Consider the following 27,438-nt stretch of genomic DNA (forward strand, 5'->3'; position numbering starts at 1 on the left):
TACACAGGCATTCTGGTGAGGTGTAGACTATTTCTATGACAAATCAATGCTTATATTGGCAGGCAGGAAATACTTCTAAATTATTTTAATTGCTTCAGTGTTATTTATAGACATTGAATTCCAGTTTCTATTCACATTGATGAAGTAATGGATAGTATAAAGGGTTGTCAGGTTGAACATCCAACACAACATCGTAGGCGCAGCAGAAGAAGAACCACACAAACTGAGTAAGGAGTGCAAAGTGCTTCCGATCCAACGAACATCATGAGGTAAAGAATATTTCCTTGCAGTCCATCTTTATGTACAGATTATTATACAGCAGGTTGTTTATCAAAAATAGTGGATCATAATGCAATAACTTTGAAATACCCACAGTGAACACACACAGGCTAACAGGGTAGTTGAATGACGAGACTGTAGGGTGATCCCTACGTTACTCTGTAGGGAACTGCAGTGCTTTACTATTATTTTTTGTTATTAACATCCAATACAATGGCTCTAAACACAAGATTTGCATCTGATTCCTGATTTTTGAAGAGCCTTCTGTTCTGTATGATCTGCAGATCCAAGAGTAAGTTCAAGTGATCATAAATAATCCTTACTCATGGGATTCCTTAACTCCTTAACATTCTCTCTGAGTGTGAGAATTTCCTCTGGGTTCACAGGAATCAGCTGCAAGTCATGTAGTTGCAGCAATTTTATGAGATCTTCCTCCTAAATTCCAAAGATATACGGGTTAGGGTGAGTGTGCATGTTGATGCAGGAAACATAGTGACACACTTGTCACCTGCCCTGATAAATTCTTTCTGATCTGATATGATGCCAAACGATGCATTTCACTGTATGTTTTGATGTACGTGTGACAAAGACAGCTAATCTTTAATCTTTAAAGGTAGGAGGTGATTCAGCTCTGCCGTACATTACATCTATGTAGATTTGAGCACGTTGGAGCCTATGGGGTGAATTCAGTACTGAGGTAATACACCAGAGGAACATGCTCCTCTAAACTGTCATAACTTCCGGCCTCCAGCGGCTTTCAGGACAGAATGGAGGAGCTGCATCCATGTTGGGGCAAATTCATCTCCTTTGGGAGAAAGCAGGAAGCACAGTTGATCCCAGAGTAGGGTTAAAGGTCGGCACAACATGTTCTATGATCTGTGCTGGTCTATGTTCTTTCAGAAATGTGCAGCAGGATCAGGGGACGTTGCTCATGCAATCGCTCTGTGAACTGGTCTGGTAACTCGTAAATTGCCAGACTTCAGTGGGCTTCACAATACAGCTTTATCTCACTAATGTTATTGAAGTTCTTAATCTTCTAGACATTGAGTCTGAGTACTGGTGGCTGTCTGGGATAAAGCACCACTTCTCTGTACCGAGATCTGGAGCTATGCTCAGGCTGCTGGCAAAAAAATGAAAGTCTGCAATAGTGGGAGAGCTCAACGTCTGGTAATAAAACCAAGTCCAGCATCAGTGTAACAAAGCAACAGATCAGCTGCCTTGGCTGTTCAGGAGACACATTTCCATCTTCATCACATGAATCAATTCTTCATATTGGGTTACTGATCTGAAACATTCTCCTTCCTCAGATGCAGACTGACAGGCTGAGCATCTCCAGGTTTTCAATGCCATAATAAAAAATCTTTAAGAGGCAGATTTCATACAGTTAGTAAATCTGCTGTTTATGGGATTGCATGTCAGACCTGCACCAAGTGATCTGAGATGGAATTCATGATTCCGTTTTTTCTCTCTTGCAGCAACACACCGGGAGATTTATTGAAAGAGAAGCTCGATCAGCTGCAGTGTCACTTCACATGGAGGCCACAGAGGGAAACTATTGATGTGGAAGATGTGATGTTCAAATTGCAAGATTCTATCGATATGAATTTGAAGTATAAAGATCAGTCCTACAACCAACTTGCTTTTTTAAATTGTCTGCAGGGCAATTGTGAGGAAGCAATTCAAAATTTAAAGGAAGCTGAAAAGATTCTGAGGGAGAACCACAAAGATGAATTTGAAAGAAGAAGCATCATCACCTATGGAAACTTTGCCTGGGTGCATTACCACATGGGACATCTGACCGAGGCCCAGTCCTATCTCGACAAGCTGGAGATGATCTGTAAACCACTCAGTGATGGCCCTCGCTATACAGCAATGATACCCGAGGTGTACGGGGAGAAGGGATGGTCATTGTTGAATTCGGCTGGTGAATACTATGAGGAGGCAAAGGAATGCTTTGCAAAGGCTCTGGAGCAAGATCCTGACAACACTGAGTGGATAATGGGATATGCGACTGCACTTTCTCGTCTGGAATCAATGCCTGGAACCCCAGAGTCAGAGTCAGTCAGTGAAGTATTTCCGACGAGTACTGGAGCTTGATCCAGATGATGCTGTGGCCATGGTGCTGTTGGCTCTAAAACTGCAGAGGTTAGGGCAAAATGCGGAAACAAATGAATTAGTTGAACAAGCTTTGCAGAAGAACTCTGATCTTCCATATGTGCTTCGCTATGCTGCAAAATATTATAGAAAAAGGAGATTTGTGGAGAGGGCAATTGAGCTCTTGAAACAAGCATTAGATTTAACTCCACACTCTGGTTTCTTACACCACCAACTTGGATTGTGCTACTGAAGTAAGCTGAACTACACTCGTTGCAGATATCCTCGCAATCCTGAATGTCAGCAGAACCCAGAGTTGATCCGTCTGTGCAAGTATCACTTTGAAAAGGCTTTTGAGCACCGTCCAAGGTTGTTTATTAAAGCTAAACTGGACTTTGCGGACATCTGCAAAACAACTGGGGAATATTCCAGAGCAGAGGAGACTTACCTTAGATTGGTGGAGTTAGTGGACATTCGTCCAGAGAATATGCAGAGCATTTGTCTGGAAGCTGGGTTATTTGAACTGCACCAGAAAAGATCTGAAACAAATGCTGTTCGCCTCTTCCTGAAAGGAGCGAAAATTGAATGTAACACAGAAGAACGGGAAAAATGTCGCATGAATTTGGAGAAGTGGGCAGATAGGAAACTTAGTGTTAATGCACAAGACAGCGAGGCTCTTGGTGTCAAAGCGTTTCTGTATCAGCTGGATGGGAACATGGGTGGAGCAACTGAATACTTTGAGTAGGCTTTGGAGTTTGATCCTGGCAATGAGGAATATGTGAACGCTCTTTCTCAATTACGTAACTGAGCACCACTGGGATGTTTAAAAGATGCATTTCCATCTGATCTGAGGATAGGTTTGGTAGGGTGTTGCTTTACTAGTTGTACTCTCTCAGCACCTTCTCTTACTCATTAGTGTTCGATTTGTAACTGTTCCTAATTATTCTGTTTCTTTTATAAAAATACTAATTCCTCAAGTACCCTGAGCAATCTGAATTCAGTTGTGCTTCTCTAGACTTTGGAAAGATGGGATGTGGATATTGTAGCAAGTGGAGTTAAATGAGAAATCAAATATTTTTCCACATTGGATGTTTGACCTATAAACCATTGAATTTATTTTACTTTTCACATGTATTCTGATGTATTAGCGTAAATCTGGAATGATTTTTTGTCTGAGATTGTATCTTAAGGATCATGGTGAAATATACTCTTTAGATATGTCTGGTAATTAAAGCTTCAAAGCAAAGGTTGGTCTTGTGTTAACACAATCAAAGGAAAGCAAGCAACAATTCCTTAACAGCATGATTCCAACCTGCTGAATGTGGTGGAGGGGTGTCCTGGAAGGGGAATGACTGGCAAGTTGCAGTAGAGGGGATCTGTGAATTATTCAAGGATTTCAAAAAGATACTATTTTTAAGAAAAAAATGGATTAGAGTTTTTATTCGTAATAATTAGCAGCCAAGGACAAAGTATCTGCAAAACTCCAAACAAGACTGTGTGTCCCAATGGACTCATAATGGAACAAGAAGATGGAAGGGTATAGTGCAAGGATCATGCCTTTGACCTGACCAATAGTGTTGGTATAATGATAGCCAAAAGACATTCCTGGGATGTATCTGGGCTTGGCTGCTGATAAGGTGATAACCCTGCAATTAGACAACGGAAATCAGATATGGTTATAGCTTAAGTGAGCATTTGTCCCCTAAAATTTGCAGGTGTGGGGAAGAATGAGAAGGGAGATACAGAAAAGAGAAAAGAGAGCATATGACCACCAGCTCAGGATCAATCATCTGAAATTTCAGAGAGAAGGTGTCGACGCCAATTAACTGGACACTTGTTCCTCAGTCACAATGGTAGCATAGTGGTTAGCACAGCTGGGGCATCGGAGTTCAGAGTTTCATTCTGATGTTGTGTATAAGCAGTTTTTCCATTCCTCCTCATGAATACGTGAGTTTCCTCCGGATGCTCCAGTTTTCCTTCCACATTCCAAAGTCAAAGCTGTCAGCAGGCGGATTTGTCATTGTAAACTGTCCTGATATCACACTAGTGTTATATACATGTGTTGTTTGGTGGCACATCTCATTGGGCCAGTAGGGGCTGTTCCATGCTGTATGTCTAAATAAAATAAATAAAATAAAAATTAAACTTCATTTACTTGTGCACAGGGAGAAGAGCATGTCTCCTGTCACCACACTGCTCTGAAGTCTGAACAGAGGAATGTCATTTTTATACAGAATAGACTAGCAGGTACAGATGTTGACCATTCCTGCTGGCCAAATGTTTTAATTCCCATTCCCATTCTGACATTCCCATCCATGTTCTCCACCTGAGGCCACCCTCAGGATGGAGGAGCAACACCTTACATTCCGTCTGGGCGACCTCCAACCTGATGGCATGAATATCAATTTCTTCTTCTGGGGTGAAAAATTTCCCACCCTCTTCCCTCTTCTTCTAATACCCATTCTGGCCTCTTACCTCTTCTCACCTCTCTATCACTTCCCCCTGGGTCCCCTCCTCCTCCGGTCCACTCTCCTAACCGATCGGATTCCTTTCGCTCCAGCCCTTTATTGTTCCTACCTTTCTGGCATCACGTACACCAAACACCTTCTAACTGTTCCCCCTCCCTCCCAAACCTTTTTTTTGATCTGGCTTCTTCTCCATTTCCTTTCCATTCATGAAGAAGGGTCTCAGCCAGAAACGTTGACTGTTTATGCATTTCCATGGATGCTGCCTGACCTCCCATCAGAGTTTATTCCAATCTAAACTCTAACATGTTCATTCATCTCTTTTTGATTCACCTCCTGAAAGTTATGCTGGAGCCAATTTACTTGCAGGTGTGTTGAGGTAGGAGCTATGGGGATGTGGTAGATTGACACAAACCCAAGGGGACCAGGCTCAGTCAATGAGCTGAAGTGGTAGACTTGTCTGAAGAACCTCCCAACATCATGCCTACAGCACTAAAGTTGGCAAGGGTTCTGTACTTTGTCCATAAGAGACTCAGGGGGCAGTGCCTCATATCATTGAACCAGACCAATTTTTTTAGAGAGACATGGCCAGCAATTGAAAGCACTCGGTGTAACTGTGAGTCTCTCCACCCATAACACACCAGTCACTGCAGCTCTTCAGCAAACCTTCAGAATCCCTCATCGTAGAAGGCTGGAAATTCTGTGGGACAGTGTAATTTCCAAATCCTGGTGCCATCTCAGTCAGGGAAAATAAAAAGAAAGAAGTTCAAAGTGAGTAAAATTATGATGAAAACAATAATGGGCAATTGCCTAAAAATGAGTAACACACAGAAAATGCTGCAGGAACTCAGCAGGCAAGGCAGCATCTATGGAAAAAAGTACAGTCGACATTTCAGGCTGAGTCCCTTCAGCAAGACTGCATAAAAATGGCAGAATAGTTATAAAATGTGGGGGAGGGAAGAGAGAAGCAAAAGGTGATAGGTGAAACCGGGAAATGAAGGGGTGAAGTAAAGAGCTGGGAAGATGATTGGTGAAAGAGATACAGGGCTGGAGATTGGGGAATCTGATATGTGGGGATAGGAGGCCATAGAAGAAAGTAAAGGGGTGAGGAGTATCAGAGCAAACTGACAGGCAGAAAAAAGAGATACGATGAGAGAAGGAAAAGGGGATGGGACTGGTGACGGAGGTGGTGTTGGTGGGAGGGTGTTGGAGGCACTACTGAAAGTTCAAGAAATCGAGGTTGGATGCTACCCAATCCAAATATAAGGTGTTGTACCTCCAACCTGAGTGTTGCCTCATCGCAACTGTAGGGGAGGCCATTGTTTGACATATCGGAACGGGAAGTGGAATTAAAATGGGTGGCTGCTGGGAGATCCCAACCCTTGTGGCAACCGGAATGTAGGTGCTTGGCAAAAAGGTTTTCTAATCTACGTTGGCCCTCAGCGATTTACAGAAGGCCAAAGTGGGAGCACTGGACACAATATATGACCGAATAGACTCGCAGGAGAAGTGTCGCCTCACCTGGAAGGACTGTTTGTGGCCCTGACTGGCAGTGTGGGGTGTGGTGTAGGGTCAGGTGTAGCAGTTGTTCTGCTTGCAAGGATAAGTGCCAGGAGAGTGATCAGTGGGGAGGGACGAATGGACAAGGAATCGCGTAGGGTTCGATCCCTGTGGAAAGAAGAATGTGGGGTTGAGGGAAAGATTTTCTTGGTGATGGGATCCCAATGAATGTGGCTGAAATTCCAAAGAATTAAGTGCTGGACGTTGCAGCTGGTCAGATGGTAGGTGAGGACAAGAGGAACCCTATCCTTGGTAGGGTGGTGGGAGGATGGGGTAAGAGCAAACATGTGTGAAATGGAAGAGATGCGGTTGAGGGCAGTGTTGATGGTGGAGGAAGAGAAACCCCTTTCTTTGAAAAAGGAGGACATCTCCTTTATTCTAGATGAAAAGACTTGTCCTGAGAGCAGATGTGGTGAAGATGGAGAAATTGAGAGAAGGGATGGCATTTTTACAAGTAATAGGGTGGGAAGAGCTATAGTCCAGGTAGCTGTGAGAGTCTGTGGGTTTATCTTAGAGATCAGTAGATAAGATGTCTCCAGAGATAGAGATGGTGAGATTGAGAAAGGGAGGGGGGTATTGGATTTATAATAGACATCAGTAGATAAGCTGTCTCAAATTTGGATGGCTTGACCCTACCTTGTGGACGGCATGATCCAATTTCTAAGCAAACTAAAAACACTGTTGTAACGAAAGGATAAGACATTGAAGTAGAATACGGCCATTTGGCCCATTGAGCCTGAATTACCAATCGATCATAGCCAATTCATTATCGCTCTGAACCCCATTCCCCTGCCTTCTTCCCAAAACATTTGACACCCTTACTAATTTCGAACCTATTAACCTCCACTTTAAATACACATAATGACTTTGTCTCCATGGCCATCTGTGGCAATCAATTCCACAGATTCACTGGATTCTGGCTAAAGAAATACCTCCTCATTTCTGTTGTAAAGGGACATCCTTCTATTTTGTGACAATGGCATCTGGGCCAAGTCTCGCCCACTATTGGAAACATCCCCTCCTAGTCCACGTTTTCTGGGCCTTTCAATATTCAGTTCTTTTCAATGTGATTCTCCCTTCATGCAAACTCCAGCAAGTACAGGCCCAGAGCCATTAGAAACTTATCATATATTAACCCTCTCATTCCCTATATCATTCTTATAAATCCCCTTGGAACACTCTCCAATGCCAGCACATCTATTCCTAGACATGGGGTCCAAGACTGCTCACAATACTCAAAATACATTCTGACCGTTGCCGTAGAAGGACTCAGCATCACATCATTGCTTTTATATCCAAACTAGGATTCCCAAGTCCCTTTGCATCTCTGATTTCTGAAGTTGCTCTCCATTTAGAAAATAGCCAGACTAAACGGGTCAACCAAGATTTGGAACAAATCCTAAGATGCCTGGTCTCAGGAAAACCTGATGAGTGGTGAGACCATTTGATGTAGGCAGAGGTCACCCAAACACCTTACAGCATTCAGGGCAGGGGATGTCACTGTTAGACTGCTGGTTTGGTTATACTCCGCCACCCTTTCTAGAACAGGAGGCCGAAATTGGGGTTCCTGGGTCCAAAGATCTCATCCCACTCTGCAGGCAGAAATCGATCTGGGCAAGGGAGATTTGGCTGGACTCTACCCGGAAGGTGGAATCCTAGGCAAACTGAAGGAGAAGACAGGGACCCACTTTTCAGCCTGGGCAAAATGTCTGGCTGTCCACTCAGGCCTTGTCTCTCCGGGAGGAGTCTAGAAATTTGGCACCCAAGTTCATTGCACCTTTCAAAGTCCTCAAGAAAGTAAACCTGGTGCTGTACAGCTCCCCAAGACCATGAAGATCAATCCCACTTTCCACATCTCTCAATTAAAACCTGTCTGCACCAGCCCCTGAGGAGTAGATTTAAAAGGTGGAGGGAGTGGAGAGAAAGCCACCGGGTGAGCGGTGAAACCTGTAAGGGGAAGGATGAAGTAAAGAGCTGGTAAGCTGATTGGTGAGATGAGGTAAAAAGAAGGGAAAAGGGGATGGGAGATGGAGAAGGAGGTGGGGGTGGGTGGTTGTTGAGGGGCATTGCCAAGAGAAAAGAGTTTGAGAAATCAATGTTCACAGCATCAGATTAGAGGCTACCAAAATGGAGTATAAGGTGTTATTCTTCCAACTTAAGTGTGGCCTTATCACGACAGTGGAGGAGGCCATGGATGAATATATGGGAATTGGAATGGGAAGTGAAACTGAAGTGGCCACTGGGAGATCCCACTTGTTGTGGCAGATGCTCGGTGAAACGGTCTCTCAATCTATTTCGGGTCTCTCCACTGTACAGGAAGCAGCACATGTAGCACCGAACACAGAAAACAACCTGAACAGACTCTCAGGTGAAGTGTCGGCTCACCTGGAAGGACTGTTTAGGGCCCTGAATGGTAGTGAGTGAGGAAGTGTAGGTTCAGTTGTAGTACTTGTTCTACTTGCAAGAATAAGTGCCAGGAGGGAGATCAGTGGGGAGGGACGAATAGACAAGGGAGTCGCAGAGGGAGTGATCCCTGCAGAAAGAGGAAGGTGGGTGGAAGGAAAGATGTGTTAGGATGTGGGATCACGTTGGAGGTGGCGAATCTCTGGTAGGGTGATGGGATGACGGGGTAAGAGCAGATATGCTGCTTGACCTCACAAACAATTCTCTGAATCCAGACAGTTCTGCATCAGCACACACTGTAGTCCCTGATCCCCAAAGGCAACAAAATTCAGCTTCATTGGGCCATTGTGCATGCATGCAGTGGTATTATTTGAGAACAAATATGATTTATTCCAGGTTAAATCCATTTTATTTCATATCCTTGAAAAATATTGTGCTATGAAATGGAATTTCTAGGCATATGAACGATAGAGACAAGCCATTTTTTTTCAGAACTGCTGTTTGTCGCACATTAGTTACGCTCATGAGATCACTATAGGCCTTACTGCACTGTGTTGAGGTACTATGGACTGCCTCTGTCACCGCACTACACTGTCCTCTAGGGGTCGCTACACTACCCTCTGGGGTGATGGGGTGTGTGCCGTTTAGTGTAGATCAATCTTGTTCATCCAGTCCAGATTTCAAATTAGAGACCTACAAAGCTGTATCCAAGAAACCAGGGGCCCTTGCTGGCTCTGAGAGCATCACTGCTACCAGTGTCTCTGTCTTCCTTCCACAGAACTCCGGGAAGGGAAAAAGCAGGGAAACACAAATAGTTAAAAGACTGTCTGAGATGACAGACAGGTATGATATGTAGGCAGATAAAGGATCAGCCAATCAGTTTGGGTCTGATGGGCCAAGTTATTTATTACTGTTGCTACCCCAGCATGCCTTTGTACGGTAATTGGATACTGAGAGCTCTGCATCAGCCTGCATTGTTGTTTCAATGGCATCATTTCTTAGAAAAAGCTGGTTTCGCTTTCTAGGATAAGTTTCAATTCACCATCAGGAATGTGCAGACAATCTGTTAGAGCAGGAAAGCAAAACATAGGGCACCCTTCTCCATCAACTCAGCATTAAAAGTCCATCTGAAGCTGTGAAAGAAATTCAAAGAACGTTCTTTCTGAACAACGTAATGAGTTACAGAACACTGTAAATTGATATTTATTTTTAATTTATTGTATTATTTTAAGTATTTCAATTTATTTTTTAACCATTGCACGGAAGCTTGATACAGAAGCATACCGAATGCATTACTATAACTGTACCTGGAGCACAGTGTTGGTGTTGTGCATTCATAGGCACATCATTAAAGGCAGATCAGGCTGCTTGTGTTGAAAGTAAAGCAGAGTTATTATTTCAGGGCAATAAGCTTTCATTGGAAGAAGTTTTCTCCCATTTAAACAAATTACAGCCCAGTCACTTGTTTCAACAAAACCAGACAAATAAACATATCCAATACTTTCTGTTAAATACATGTCGAGTATCTGCAACACTCTCGTACCATTTTGGATGCTTAACAGTTCCAAGACTGGAGAGAGTCAGATATCAGACAATCTCAGTATCACAGAGACAAGAGTATGCATTTGGTCCGTCACTGAGTTGCTGCCATGTGATTGACCGATCAGATATTTGCATTAACGAGCAGGTGTCCAGCTGTACGCACTATATTCATTATATGCGGGGGATACATTCCTCGCAGTCGACGCATAATGTGAAAATTATTTAAATGGAGAAAATAGGGATGCGTTCTGGATGGCTTTCTAAATATGATTTCTCTCTAATTTATTCACATTTTCATACCAATACAAAACAAAAGCAGTACCACAAGGCAACATTCATATTATCTTTCCTCAATTTAAGGTAATATTCAATGTAATAAATCATAGGAAGTTAACTTAATGCAGTCTTTTCTGCCTTACTTATGTCAGTGCATTTCGGCATACACTTCCAAAAAAGCCCGGCCTCATCTGCATTAAACACCTGCTTCGGTCTGATGCCTAACTCAGCTATCATAGCCCGCAACTTCACAGGGTCAGCGCTAGCTTGCTCACCATGCACAGCTAAGTTGTGAAGCCTGTGACAATCCACAAACTTAGAAAACCATCATCTACTAGCATTAAAGCTAACATTATCACTTGACACTTCCTCACTAGCCTCGTAACAGGCAACCATAAATTTCCAAAGCTTTCACACGAAGATGATTGGAACTAAGAGTTGCTTTTTTCTTTGTTTCATGCTCAATGTACAAACTCAACTTTTTCTCCATTTTTGTCATAATCGGGTTACGCACTTTGGTAACAATCTTTGAAGACCCTTGTGATGAATCAATCACAGCACTTTTTATTTTCTCAGCATTCTTCTTTCTGTTTCTGGTCGTGGACTCACCCAGGCCAAAGTAGCATCCCAGAGCTGTGTCACCTTCACCTGACGACACCCTGTTCAATCAATACAAGTATCACTTTGGAAAGGCACCGTCCAATATCAATCAGCTATTATACCACAACTGGATTTTGTGCGCGCGCACACACACACACACACACACACACACACACACACACACACACACACACACACACACACACACACACACACACACACACACACACACACACACACACACACACAGACAAAGAGTCAATACGATATCCGCTTTCCCTTGACTCTGTGCAGGCACGAGCTCTCTGCCTTTAGGGACAATAACCAACGCTCCCAACCCTATTCAATGTGCAACTCACCAGTAATTTCTCCAGCGCTGTTCCAGGGATCTCAGCCTGCAGTGAAGCAGGTGATCCCTCGGATGGCAAAGAGAAAGGGTCCAGCACACGTGGCACCCTTCATAGTGCAGCAGGGCTGGAGGGTCCCACCCAGGTAATTCACAGGGGGGCCATCGGCTTGGTGCCAGCAGAGTTAAGCTGATTACAAATGCCATTTGCTCAAGGTCAAGTACAAGGATCATTAAAGGGGCCAATGCTTAGGAGTGCACTGATGGGCGAGGAGGGGCAAATCTTGATTGGCAGGTGGCATTTCTTTTGACTGGGTAATGGGCAGTGTTGTCACACGACAGTCATGACACCTCCAATACACCAGGTCACTCAAAAGATATTTCGGTGTGGTAAAAGTGAAATGCCTGAGGAATCAGTGGGACAGAATAGCCCAAGGAGAGCGGGATGGTACACGGAGAACTCGTGGGAATAACAGTAACGATGAGAGATATTGATGCTTTAAGGTTGAAGTGAGGCAGTGACGGGGGGAGGTGAGAGTAACTGGGGAATGATAATGCCCGTGGTTCAGAGAGCTGATGAGCCTGCCATGGATTATGCAGAGCATAAATAACACGCATATGAGGAACATTCCGGTTGGAAAATCCAGGGATCCAGTCCACATGAAAATGCAGAATGAAGGTCTGAGCTCAACCCAACAGGAAATTTTACATTTGGGGACAGTTGAGGGATTGACCTATTCCTCCTGTGAGATAGATCAGAGGAGGAGGAGGAGAGGTCATAAAGTGGCTGTAGTGGATCTAGCTCCTATGAAGACACAGTGGACATGCTTTCTGTGCCAGCAAATAGGGCACCTGGCAAGGGAATGCCCAAATAGACATAGATTGGTTAAGGTATGTTACAGTGATGGCCTATCAGGGCATAGTTGGACACTGTGTCCGACAAAAAAAGAGAAAGCTGTGAAAGTCACCCACCAAAACAGGCAGCAGTGCCTTCTCTGTCCGACCACATTAGTATCCAAGTCAGACAAGTAGCTGGTGGCCACACCTATTGTTAATACTGGTCACCCATGGATGTACACAAAAAGTTTCTTTAGAGGCTAGCAATGTGATACACCTGTGGACACAGGGTTACCAGTGATAACTGATCCAGCCTTGCCAGTGGCTGGAGAGATGATTTACATTACGAGTGTAGAGGTGAATGAATGAGGGCGGAGAGAAGGGAGCCTCACTTACTTGAGATTAAAGGGTCGCAGTGATGTGAGCACGGATAACTCGATCTGTTAAATTGAATGCGACCTCTTTCTGGACTTTCAGACAACTGGAAAAGGCAACTGTGACCGTTCGGCATACGGATTTTGGATCTGATCCCAGGTTTGTGATCTGGGAACTTTAGCTTGATCCTGGGATCAGAGACCACTGGAGTGGGATGATCCCACAGTATGTGAGCACTCAGTTCGATATCCCAGGATGTGAGAATAATTTGAAACAAATCCTGTGGTGCTCAGTCATTTAAGAATAGGGAGCTGATTGGGGGTGAGAAAAGCGAGAATTACATGAAGGAGTTTGACCTCCGAATAGATGACATGATTTCTGAGTTTCGCTGTGGGGAACTGTGTTTTCCCAGTCGGTTGCATTCAGTGAACAGTGACTGATATAATAAAGTTTACAGCTGTCGCTAAGGGGTATACAGTAGTGAGCTGAGCAGATAAGACCGTAAGACCATAAAACATAGGAACAGAATTAGACAATTTGACCCATCGAGTCTGCTCCGTCATTCAATTATGGTTGTCGCCTTATATACACCCTGCAACCTGGTCTCCACAGTTGCCTGTGGTAACAACTTCCACAAACTCACCACCATCTGGCTAAAGAATTCTCTCCACATCTCTGTTTTAAATGAATGCCCCTCTATCCTGAGGCTGTACAAGCTTGTCCTAGACTCCCCCATCATGAGAAACACCCTTTCGATGTCTACTCTGTCCAGGCCTTTCAACATTCAAAAGGTTTCAATCAGATACCGCCCATCCTTCTTAATTCCAAGGAGTACAGGCTCTGAGCCATCAACTGTTCTTCATATGATAACCCTTTCATTCCCAGAATTATCCTTGTAAACCTCCTCTGATCCCTCTTCAATGCCAGCACATCTTATCTTAGATAAGGAGACAAAACTGTTCAGAATAGTGAAGGTGAGGCCACAGCCATGCCTTAGAAAGCCTCAGCTTCACATCCCTGTACTTATATTCTGTATCTCATGAAATGAATGCCAGTAATGCATTTGCCTTCTTCACCACCAACTCAATCTGCATGTTAACCTTAAGGGTGTTCTGCACAAGGGATCCCAGGTCCCTTTGTATCCCAGATTTTTGGATATTCTCCTCATTTACAAAATTGTCTGCACTTTTATTTATTTTACCAAAGTGCATGACCCTGTATTTTCCAACATTGTATTTCATTTGCCAATTCCTTGCCTATTCTCCTAATCTGTCTAAATCCTGTAACATTCCTGTTTTCTCAAAAGAGAAACTGGACAACAAAGGCTAGTTAGATTACCATCTGTTTTTGGCAACATGCCAGAACCCCAAAATCAACGAAGAAACAGTCATTTGGGAAAGCTTTTAATACAACTAAGCCAAGTCAGAAGGGAATATATGTTTGGCAACTTTGCCCACTATACAACTGGTGGCTGATTATGAAGAAGCAATCACAAAACTGCACGATGTTGTCTGTTTCAAAAAACTGCCATCACAATGCATTTCAAATTACTGTCAGCGGCTTTAACCAGGCCTGTTTGAAGAAAACCCTGCCACGTTTTCTCTAGCAAATAATCGTTTTCTCCAGAAGTCCCAAACACTAGACCACTGCTACACTACAATTAGGATTGCCTATCATTTCTTGCTAAAAGCACGTTTCGGTAAGTCGGATCATTTGGCTGTACTCCTACTACCTGCATACCGACAGAGTTTAAGGTGACCTGCATGGACTCTGATAATACATTTTACTTTGAACTTCCAAGTTCTTTGAGGATTAACAAGGAGAGTTAATTAAAAGGAAATACATTTAGATTTCTGGAAGGTATTCAATACGGTGCCACACCTTGCTGCGTAGTTTACTGTACTGTGATGGATACAGCTCAGTTCATCAAAGGAAAAGACCTCCCCACCATTCAGTACATCTACAGAAACCACTACTACAAGAAAGTAGCCTCCACCATCAAGGTCCACCACCATCCAGGCCATGCAATCTTCTAACTGCTGCCATCGGGAAGGGGGTACAGGAGCCTTAGGTCCCACACTACCAGGTTCAAAAACAGTTATTGCCCTTCAACCATCTGGCTCCTTGCAGTAACACCGTGCAAGAGGAATGTAGAAGTCAATTTTTTAAGACAATGAACAAGTGAGATGGGATCTAGACTAGATCTTCCTGGAGTGGGCATTGTGGCAATGAGAAAAAATAATTAACAATTTTGTCCTGCATGGGTTGTTTAGAGGGTGGCCATAACGGATTAGAATTCTTCATTAATATGCTGGGTGATGTCACAGAATGAAATTAAGGGTCTGAATCTGAACAAATGAAATTATGAGGACCCAACTGATTGGCAAACTATTCAATGGCTTGATCATGAATGGGCATTGCATGATGTTTAAAGAATGAACTACAACAATGGTTCATTGCTGATTGGCATAAAAAGACATAAGGAAAGAAGGGTGAGCCCTATGAGGGATATTCAGCACAGAATTAGACCAACAAAAAGCAGCCGCTTGAGGATTGGAAACAGTTCAGAGTTCAGCCGAGGAGGGCAGAAATATTGATTAACAGTGGTAAGATGAAGTGTGAGAGTAAACTGGCAGGGAACATTAAACTGATAGGTTTACAGGTTGACCTCACAGGTTGATAGGGTAGTTAAGAAGGCCTATGGGATGCTCGGCTTCATTAACAGGGGATTGAGTTCAAGAGTAGAGAGGTCATAGTGCAACTCTACAAATCTCTGGTGAGACCAGACTTAGAGTATTGTGTTCAATTCTGGTCACCTCATTATAGGAAGGATGTGGAAGCTATGGAGAGGGTGCAGAGGAGATTTACCACGATGTTGCCTGGATTGGAGAACAAGTCATATGAAGCAAGGTTAGAAGAGCTGGGACTTTTCTCTTTGGAGTGTAGAAGAATGAGAGGGGACTTGATAGAGGTCTACAAGATTATGAGAGGCATAGATAGGGTGGATAGTCAGTACCTGTTTCCCAGGGCACCAATAGCAACACCAGAGGGCATATATACAAAATTAAGGGAAGAAAGTTTAGGGGAGACATCAGGGGTAAGATTTTTTACACAGAGGGTTGTGAGTGCCTGGAATGACTTGCCAGGGATGGTGGTGGAGGCTAAAACATTAGGTATTTAAAAACCTCTTGGACAGGCACATGGATGAAAAGAAATGGAGGGTTATGGGGTAGTGTGGGTTTAGTACTTTTTTTTTAAGGATTATATGGGTTGGCACAACATAGAGGGCTGAAGGGCCTGTACTGTGCTGTAGTGTTCTATGGAGGTAAATATGGAGAAGTGAAATAAGATAATTACCAGAATTGTAGTAGATTGTTTACAATCAGAAACAGGGAAAATTATAATTAGTTGAAAAAGAATGCTCAGAACAACCCACTACACTCGCATTTTGCTGACACGTAGCACTGGACAACAAGTTTTTTCAAAAGTGTTGCTTCCTCAGAATTTATGATAGACTGCTTGAAGAAGAACACAAATATAATTTCAGATTACTTGCATCATATAGGAATTTGGAGAAACAACAAATTAACTTTTATTGAATATAATGTGTTTAATTGCATAATGGTGCTGATGCTTTGCAATAGTTCAACTAAGTTAAAAATATTTTGTTAATGATTTTCATTTATACTCAGTGTCTGAGGCTTCTTGCTTAAGTGTCCAAAAATAATTTGCCAGCATTGATGGATTTCAGTTTCCCTGGTATCTTTTCCCCATGACCGCAATGTGCTGGTGAAACCTTTCACCATGCTCGTCACTAACAGCACCAAGATTTGCAGGGAAGAAATCTAAATGGGAATGCAGAAAATGAATCTTTAGTGACATGTTGCATTTCATGGTTTTATATGCTTGAAGCATGTTTTCAACCAACTGCATGTAGTTTGGTGCTCTGTGAATGCCAGGAAAAATTTCAACAACTTCCTTGAATGCCTTCCATGTGATTTTCTCCAGTCCCACTAGAAATTCTTCAAATTGCCTGTCATTGATGATCTGTTTGATTTGTGGACCAACAAAAATGCTTCCCTTAATCTGTCTCAAATATCAACATCCATCATAGAAATTTTTGTGCTTAGTCTTATTAAATTCCATCCTTACAGTCCTGAATCCAATAATTATTATTGAAACCTGTCCTGCCATGCAGCAGCTGTGCCACCTAAGCATGCCCAAACATACCTGGACAAGATAGGAAACTTTCCAGCTTATATTGTAGGCAACATTTTAATTGACTTGAATTATGAATTGAAATAATAAAAATAAACTTAATAAAAACTGTTATTTCTATGGTTAAGCAATGCTGATGCAGAAAATGCTTCTAAATTGTTTTTCATTGCCTCAGTGTTATCAATAGGCTTTGAATTTGAGTTTCTAGTGATAATCAGGAAGTAATGGACAGTATAAAGGGTTGTCAGGTCGAACATCAGATGCAACAACGGAGACTCAGCAGAAGAAAAACTGCACAAACTGAGAAAGAGCATAAATTGCTTTCCATCCAACGAACATCATGAGGTAAAGGACGTTTCCTTGCAGTTTATCTTTATGTACAGATTATTATAGAGGAGGTGGTTTATGAAAATTAGTGGATCATAGTGCAATAACTTTGAAATACCCAGAGTGGACAACGACTGTCCTGACAGAGCTGCATTTCAACAGAACTGAGTTGATCAGTCAGTTCAAATATCATTTTGAAAGGCAGAGGAATTCAAGAAACCGCAATGCCTTTGGTATTCTTGGATTAGTGCACCAGCTGGCTGGGGAGAAGGTTGAGGCTATTGAATGCTTTGAAAAGGCCTTGGAATTTGATCCTGGCAATGAAGAGTATCTCAATTCTCTTTCTGAATTATGCCCTTCTACTTAGACTCTAGATATACAAACAGATCTATGTGTACTGTGCCTGTGGAAAGCTCCTTCCCCAATCACTTCTCACTGTTAGAATTGACTATGCAGAAAAGTTTTACAGAGAACAGGGAAATGTCGATACTGCAATATTGTTATTGCACACAGTTTTAGAATGAACCACCAAATTCTGCCATCTTACTCCATTAGTTAGGATTATGTTACAAAATCAAACATTCCTGTCTGATTAAAAACAGGGGCAGCAGAAATCCCCACATGTTCCATTCATCGGAGATATGAACTGATCCATCACTGTGAGCGTAACCTTAAAAATACATTTGAACTAAAATCATCAATAATTTCTGCAAGAAGGATTTGTCCAAAGTCTACCTGAAGATTAATGAATCAGAAAAAGCAAAATAAATCTACAACAGTTTACTGAGCTTGGAAATTGTAAAGCTCTGATGAAAAATGACAGTGTGGATTAATTGAACGGAACAACATGAAATCTGAGTCAAGTGCCATTAGCCATTTTCTGGAGGCACTGAAAATCCAACGTGGCAAAGAAGACTGGAAAGCCTGTTACAATAAATTAAGAGAGATTGCAGCAAAGCAAACTGATTGGGAACCAAGCAACAGCAAAACCTTGGGTGTGCTGGGGTTATCGTACCAGATGGCTGGGGAGAAGGTGAAGGCTATTGGATGCTTTGAAATGGCCTTGGATTTTGATTCTAGTAATGAATATCTGAGTGCTCTTTGTGAATTACGTCATTCAGTTTTAGCCAGAGACGCCGAACCCACATTCAATGAGAGTAATTTCATATGGATATGACAACTAATGCAATTTTATCCAGTTCGCATCAGTTTCTGGGCTATCATACCTGTGAATACATGGCTCCAATGATAATATAATGCTTTCAAAGTATTTGAATACATGCAGATTCCTAACAGCAGCGGAACTCAACAGCGTCTCTTTTTGTCAATTGAACTGTAACAAAACAGGGTGGCACAGTAGTGTAGTGGTTAGCACAACACTTCATAGTATAGGCGGCCTAGGTTCAATAACTGCCGCTGCCTGTAAGGAGTTTGCACGCTCTCTCCTTGGCTGAGTGTGTTTCTTCTGAGTGCTTTGGTTTTCTCCTGCTGTCTAAAGATGTACTGGTTGGTAGGTTAAACGGTCATTGTACATTGTTCCCTGATTAATCTAAGTTAAATCAGGAGATTGCAGGGCGGTATGGGTTGAATGGCCAGAAGGGCCTATTCCTCACAGTATCTCAATAAATAAATAAATATTTTGTATTATGTTTCATTATATATTATAAGTCAAAAAAAGGATGAATTATCAAACACATTATATTTGAATCACACTTGGAACCTCATTGAATAACATTGAATAACATTCAATAACAATCTCATTGAATAACATGTGATAATTTTACTATACAAAAAAAAATGAATCTAATCCCACTTCCAAGACCGAAGTTGTTTGGTAAAGAAAGAAAAAGGAAAAAAATCCTTATCACATAGTGAAATATGTTATTAGCCAACATCTGTACTTTAGTAGCAAAGCAAAGGTTTTGAAAATAGTTCAAAAATGGTCCCCACAATGTTTGAAAGTCTTGACTAGATTCAGAAATTGAACAACTGACCTTCTCTAAATTTAAGCATGACCAAACATCACATAACCATTGAGCATGTGTAGGTGGAACGACATCCTTCCATTTAAGTACGAGCGCCCTCCTAGCTATAAGAGAAATAAAAGCCAAAATGTGCAAATCAGATGTCTGCAAAATAATATCTTTTCATCCAACAATACTGAACAAGGCAGTCAAGGGTTAGTCTTAAAATTTACTTTGAAAAGTACAGAGAATGTTTGGAATACTTCCTTCTAGTATTTTTCAAGACTTAGACATGTCCAAAACATATGAATTAGTGAAACTTCTCCATTGTTTCATCTATCACAATAGGGAGATATATCCGAATAAAAACAAGATAGCTTATCCTTGGTCATGTGAGCCCTATGAACCACTTTGAATTGTAGGAGGGAGTGGCAGGCACATAACAATGAAGTGTTAACCAATTTAAAAATTCCATTCCAAGTTTCCTCAGAAATTGAAATCTGTAAATCGTGTTCCCAAGGATTTTTAATTTTGTCTAAAGGTGCATTTCTCATTCCCAGTAACATGCCATAAATATCGGATATTGAACCATTATGAAAAGGTTTCAAATTAAATATTACATCTAATAAGTTCTTATCGGGACTTTTACTAAATATATATAATTGAGATCGCAAATAGTCTTTAATTTCTAGATATCAATAAAAGTGGGTTTTTTGGTAAGCTATATTTTGCTGACAATTGCTCAAACGAAAAGAGACTTCCTCCAACAAACAGAGCCTGGAAGCATTAATACCAAATCTATCTCATTCTTTAAAATCTGGATCGGTCATAGGTTTAAAAAAATAATTAGAAAAAATGGGACTTGAAAGAGAAGATCTCAATAAACCTAATTATTTTTCTAAATTGTACCCAGATCCTCAAAGTATGTTTAACTACCAAATTGTCAGTTAGTTTAGTTACAGATAAAGGAAGTGAGGATCCAAGAAGAGAAATGATAGAAATTTTATTAATAGGATCAGGTTCTAAAGAAACTCATACTGAGCAGTCCTCGTGGTTAATATAGTATGACCAAAATGTACGATTTCATATATTGACTGCCCAGTAATACAACCTACAATTTGGTAAAGCTAAACCTCCATTCCTTTTAGCTTTCTGAAGATGAACTTTTTTAGTCGAGAATGGTTGATTTTCCATATATAAGAAGATAGAATAGAATCAAGAGAATCAAAAAAGGATTTAGGAATAAAAATGGGTAAGGCCTGAAAAAGGTATATAAATTTAGGTAAGATATTCATTTTAATAGAATTAATTTGGCCAATCAACAATAACGAGCGGGGAGACCAGTTTGATAGTGCCCTTTTTACATAATTCAGTAGGGTAAGAAGATTTTCTTTAAGTAGGTGTTTATAATTCTTAGTAACTGTTACACCCAAATAGGTAAATTGATTTCTTACTATTTTCAAAGAAAGGTTAGTATTAATTGATACCAAATGATTCAAAGGAAAAAGTTCACTCTTATGTAAATTCAGTTCATATCCTGAAAACTGGCTGAAACAGGAGAGTAAAGAAAGTGCAGGAGATAACAAAGTCTCAACATTAGAAATAAAAAGCAATAGGTCATCAGCATAGTGCGAAACTTTGTGGGTAGTAACTCTCCTTAATATAACTAGATTCTCGAAAAGCAATGGCTAAGGTTTCTAAGGCCAAATCAAAGAGCTATGGGCTCAAAGGACAGCCTTGTCTGGTTCCACGCCGAAGTTTAAATGCTTTGGAATTCTGAAAATTAGTAAGAACCCGAGCAGATGGAGATAAATAAAGTAATTTAATCCATTGAATGAAATCGGGCCCAAAATAAAATTTTTCTAAGTCTTTAAATAAATAATTCCATTCAACCTGATTGAAAGCCTTCTCAGCATCTAAGAATATCACACATTCCAAAATCTCCTTAGAAGGAGAATAGATCGCATTTAATAAATGCTGAATATTAAAGTTGGAATATTGACTTTTAATAAATCCAGTCTGATCATCAGAAATGATAGATAGTAAAATATTTTCAACCCTACGAGCCAGAACTTTGGTTAAGATTTTAGTATCAACATTAAGTAAGGAAATTGATCTATATGAAGAGCGTTCAGTTGGGTTCTTGTTCTTTTTAAGGATAAGCTAAATAGAAGCTTCTTAAAAAGATTGTGGCAACCTACCCAACTTAGGGGAAGCCAAAACGACTGAACACAATTCAGGTATAAGCAATGAGGAAAAAGCCTTACAAAAGTCTCCAGAAAATCCATCAGGACCTCCCAGAGCCTTTCCTGAGTGCAATGAACATACAGCTGCGGCAATTTTCTCGTAAGAAATAATTTGATCCAACTGTTTTCGGTTATCAACAGAAAGTGTAGGAATGTTTAATTGGTCTAAAAGATTATTCATTACAGTATTATCTTTAGGAGAGTCAGAACTAGAAAGGTTAGAATAAAATTCTCTAAAGGTATCTTTTACTTCTAAATGGTCAGTTGTCCAATCACCGTTAAATTTACAAATTTCTTTAATTTGCCATTTAGCTATAAAGGTTTTTAATTGGTTAGCCAATAATTTCCCTGTTTTGTTTCCATGAATACAAAATTGACTTATATCTTTTAGGAGTTGAATTTCAATTGGATATATTAAAAAAAGATCATATTTAGCTTTAATTTCAACATGATTTTATATAAAACAGGATCTGGAGCCAAGGTATATTTTTGATCTAATTGCTTCAACTGATTAGCTAAATCAGTTCTCTCTTTATTAGCTTTTTTCTTAACACTCGCAGTATAAGAAATAATTTGTCCTCTATTATAGCCTTGAAGGCATCCCATATAATAAGACTAGAAGTCTCTTCCAGCTTATTCTCTTCAAAAAAAGTTGTCTCTTGAGAAACTTTAAGAAATCCTTATAAGTTAGATTAAAATGCCAAAATCTGTTTATCTGAGGGAGACGAGAGAGATTTAAAGACAAAAACACAGGAGCATGATCTGAGACAGCAGTCTCTTTATATTCACAGAATCGAACTAATGGAATCATTTGGCTATCATTAAAAAATAATCAATCCTGGAATATGTATGACGGACATGAGAGAAAAACAAATACTCCCTGTCTACTGGATGTAAGAAATGCCAGACATCAACAATACCATGTTTCATTTGGAAAGATTGAATAAACGAAGCAGATTTATTGAATGTCGCTGGCTTAGAAGATGTCCGATCTCAAACTGGATCTAATCAGCAATTAAAGTCTCCTCCCATCACCAATGAATAAAGGCTCAAATTTGGCAAAAAAGAAAATAAAAATGCTCAAAGAATCCTGGATCATCTATATTCGGGGTATACAGTTAAGCAAATACCATTAATTTATTATCTAATTTTCCTGACACTAAAGCAGAATGCCCATTAGTATCAGACACTACTTTATGTTGGACAAGTGGAACTGTGTTATCTAAAAGGATGAAAATCCCCGTAGACATAGCCTGGAAAGAGGAATGAAAATGAAGCTCTCTCCATCGGCTAAAAAGCTGTAAATTGTACATACGTGAGTTTCTTGTAAAAAAATAATTGGGACCTTAAGTTTTTTTAATATAGGCAAAAATCTTACTCCGTTTCACAGGGTGATTTAACCCTTTCCCATTAAGACTAAGTAAGTTATTAGTTTGATCCATTTTTAATACTATTTACAAGAAAGGTTAAAGTAATAATCATTGAAATATTAAAACCAAACAAAGAACCTTGAGATAGGGTAACCAACCAGCAGATTTGGCTGAGAGACCAAAACAGCTTCCAGAAAAAAAACCATCCCTTCACCCTCCTCCCAAAGTCAGAAGGTCAACCAAACGACAGTCGACAGCTACACCTAACATCCCCCCCAATAAGACCTACTGGTTTAGCTCCAAATTGATTTGAAAGTTGGCTGCATTCCAACCCAGACAAAACAACAGACGGAGACAAAACTTAGCCCTCATAACAAGACACATATAGAATAATTATTACAGTTTCAAAAAGATAAAATGAAAAAAACCCATACAAAGCCTTACTGATAGAGGAAAAACCTGAAAAATTATAAGCATAATATAAAATAATAAAAAACTATCAAAATTCAAAAGATATGAACACACAAGGTATTTACTCGTTAAAGTCTTATTCTCTAAGTAAAGCATTAAAAGGTTTGAAAAGAGAGTTAGCTACGAAGGTTTACCACAAGTAAAAGAAGTAATTATTCATCTAGAAAGATACTGAACAGTCAATCTATAGATTCCAAAATTTCCTGGGCTTCCTCGGTCGAACAGAAACATTCTTTAGAGCCATCCTTCAGTATAATTCTGAGCCGAGCAGGATAACGAAGAGAAGGCTAGAAACCATTGTTGAAAAGTTCCAACATAACCTTTTTGAACTTAGCTCGCTCATTCATGACCTTGGGTGAAAAATCCTCGACGATTCTAATCTTCTGGCCATATTAATCAATCATTTCACTTTGATGGGATTCACAAATTTAAAGTTCCCTTGTTTGAAATTCATGAAAACAGATTATTGCTCCTGGAGCTGATCTGGGCACAGGCGATCTATGAACTTGATCGATCATAGGTAAGGACGGTAAAATTTTAGGATATAATTGTGTCAAAAAGCTTGCAAAGAATTCCGTAGGCTGATCACCTTCCATTAACTCTTCAAGGCACAGAATTCGTAGGTTATTTCTTCTGCTTCTACTTCCTACATCGATAATCTTCTGTCTTAATTTTTCATTCGACTTTGATTGTTTTTAACAAAGCTTTTGCAGGTCATCAATTTTCGCATCTAAAATTGTCAGCGTTGCTTCATTCTCTTCTATTCATTTATCATGTTCAGTTAAGGTTTTTTGAATAGAATCCAATTTTGCATCTATTTGTTTAATTTCAGTGGAAGATTCTTTTCTGTGTTTTCCAAGCAGCTTCATAATAGATTCCAAAGATGCAGGATGATCTTCTTTTTTAGTACCTTTGGCACCCCTTGTAGTCATAGTGAAACAATATCATGTTAAAAGTAAGGTTTCAGAACAGGTTGGAAACAATAAAGTAAGTAAGATAGGAGCCATTGCAAAAAGCTGCTACTCCATCGGCGACCAATAGGAAGTCCCCATTTAATGCATTCGATATGAAAATTCCACCACATGCAGAAAGTCTGTGAAATCCTGATTTACCCAACATACCAACTAACATAAGAACACTTAAAGAAAGGTTATTCCCTTTTTCTTTCCAGGCACAAGCCAGCTGCTTTTTCCAAAGGACTTACAGCTAAAGGTTCACTTTCATTTTTTACATATACCTTCTCTCATCAGCATTGTTAACAAGATGTAACACTAGAGAATGAATATTAAAATAACAAAAAGACCTACTTTCAATGTGTCATTCACTGTGCTGGGACGGTGTGTTACAGAATAAGTGTAGTTGGAGTGAGCCATTTGGAGAGACGAGTTGGGGCAGTGGAGTTCTCATGGCCTGGGTGCCAGGTTGGATCGCTCTAAGCGCCAAGCTGATTTGAAGAGCTTGAGAGCGGTTTCAGACTGGGTGGGAAAATCTGGGACTGGAGTGAGTCGCTGGTCTGCGTGGTCTAGGCCCGAGCCCTTCGCTGTGGCCAGTTTCTAGTGTGAGTTATAATCTACTGTATATTCATTTTAAATGCTGGCCCAGATCGAGGCGAGAGCTGACTTTGCTCATTATAGTCGATGTTCACTTTCTCCAGGGTGTCAGAGCCTTTTGTTGCTCCATTGTTCGGTCATTTTAATGCTGGCCCAGACAGACTGAAAAGGCAAGGTGTCGGATCTAGGGTGCGAGCCGATTTCAGTCGCTCTCTGCGATAGTCACTCCCCTCTCCATGGCACTGAGGCTATGAAGCCAGGTCCTGCTGCTATGCTGCATGTCTGCTAATATGCTGAGCGAGGCTTTGGGCCTACTCCAGGCTGCTCCAGTGTTTGCAATGTTGTCGTTCGCTTGAATTGTTTTCACGATTTGTGTTATTTATTCTCTAGAACGTTGGATGATCCTCTTTTATTTTGTTTTCTTTAATTGTGTTCTTTTGTGTTTATTGTTTTGTGGGTCAGGAATCTAGACACGCACCCTTACTCCATACTACCGGGCTCCAATTGCCCCTTTGTTACCTCTCTTCTCAAACTGTCTTTACTTATCCTCCCAACTCCACCCAAAACCTCCCCCATTTTGTTCCATCTGTCCACCATCCCCTTCTTCACCTGGTTTTATCTACTATCTGCCAAACCCTATCTCACTCCTCCCACTTCCCTCTTTATACTGGCTCTTTCTCAGTGCTGATAAAGGGCCTCAGTCTGAAATGACAACTATTCCTCTGCCTCCACAGATGGTTCTTCACTCTCTCAGTTGCTCCAACTGGTTATTATTTGCAATAGATTGTTACCAGCCTCTGAGTGACGAAGTGAAGAATTTCCCCCTCATGTTCCCCTTAAACATTTCACTTTCACCCTTAACCCATGTCCTCTTGTTCAAGTCTCCTCATCATCAGTGAAAAAGGCCTGCTGCATTTACCCAATCTATACCCCTCATACTGTTATAGACCTCTATCAAATCTCCCTTAACACTCTTATGCTCCAGGGAATAAAGTCCTAACATACTCAACACTTCCTTACAACTCAGATCTTCAAGACCCAGCAAAAACCTTAGAAATTTTCTCTGTCCTCTTTCAATTTCATTGATATTTTTTCTGTCGGTAGGTGATCAGAACTGCACATAATATTCTAAATTAGTCCTCATCAACGTCTTATACAACTTCTACACAACATCTCAACTGCTGAATTCAGTGCTTTCATTTATGAAGGCCAATGTGCCAAAACCTCTCTTTATATCCATATCTACCTGTGACAGCTCTTACAACGGACAATGGATCTGTATTCCCAGATTCCTCTGTTCTACCACACTCATCAGTAATCTAATGCTCTTTAAACTTCCACATTTCTCAGTGGGAATCGGGACGAAAGCCTGCAACCAATCCTTAGAAATCATTAAATGCTGGTAGAACACAGCACACCGGGCAGCCTGGCCTGCTATGTTCTACCAGCATTTTCTGTGTGTTGTTGTTTGAATTTCCAGCATCTGCAGATTTCCTCATGTTTGCTCTTAGAAATCATTCTATAGATGTCACAATTCTGATGAGATGAGGGGGAGTGTGGGAGAGGGGGAGAGGGGGAGAGGCTTGTTAGATTAACAACTATTTTGGGCAACTTGCCAGAATCCCAAAATCAACAAAGAAACAGCCATTTGGGAAGCTTTGAATATAATTAAACCAAGTTAAAGGGAAGATATGTTTGGCAAATTTGCCCACCATACAACTAATGGCCGATTATGAGCAAGCACTCACGAAACTGAATGCCTCGATGTTGTCTAAACAAGAAACGGCATATCCCAATGCATTTCAAATTACAGTTGGTGACTTTAACCAGGCCTGGTTGAAGAAATGCCTTCCTAATTATGACCTGCACGTAACCTGTTGCATCAGATGTTCCAATACACTAGACTACTAGGGTACTATGATAAATACATACTGCTACACTACGATAAGGAACCCCTATTGTTCCATCCCAGAATGCATTTTCGTAAATCGGATCACTTGGCTGTACTCTGACTTCCTGCTACAAGCAGAGCCTAAAAGGCAAGGCTCCAGATATCAAGACAACTAAGTGGTAGTCTGGAATGGCTGAGGACTGGTTCCAGGATATCTTAAATTCGTGGACTGCATCATGCTCAAGAACTCATCTGAGGACCTGAATGATTACACCAGGGTTGTTACAGACTTTATTAAAACAGCTGTGGATGAGTGTGCTCGCCACAATATTGTCCCGGGTTTTCCCCAATCAGAAGCCCTCTGGAAAGCCATCTCTTGAGCAAAGTGGGGAATCCGAATTAGACTGGAATCAATGAGGGATGCTCAACAGCTGTGGCAGGATTTGAGTGCCACAACCTCCAACAAAGGTAAATATTGCATCATGGGAGAAGGCAGAGCTTTGCTTCCTGATGAGCTCAATGCCTTCTATGCTCACTTTCACACCAGAACAGCGAGGAACCATCACGCACCCCCAAGAGAGTGAATCCAAGAAGAAACATCTGATCTGCATGGTGTACCTGTCC

At 40.9% G+C, this 27,438-nt stretch overlaps 1 pseudogene; it reads left to right on the forward strand.

Annotated features, from left to right (window-relative positions):
* The first annotated feature begins 204 nt into the window (after positions 1 to 204).
* On the forward strand, positions 205 to 3,619 carry LOC140715087 (interferon-induced protein with tetratricopeptide repeats 1-like; annotated as a pseudogene).
* Positions 3,620 to 27,438: the final 23,819 nt, after the last annotated feature.

The sequence above is a fragment of the Hemitrygon akajei genome, chromosome 23 (assembly GCF_048418815.1).
Source record: "Hemitrygon akajei chromosome 23, sHemAka1.3, whole genome shotgun sequence".
NCBI lineage: Eukaryota > Metazoa > Chordata > Chondrichthyes > Myliobatiformes > Dasyatidae > Hemitrygon > Hemitrygon akajei.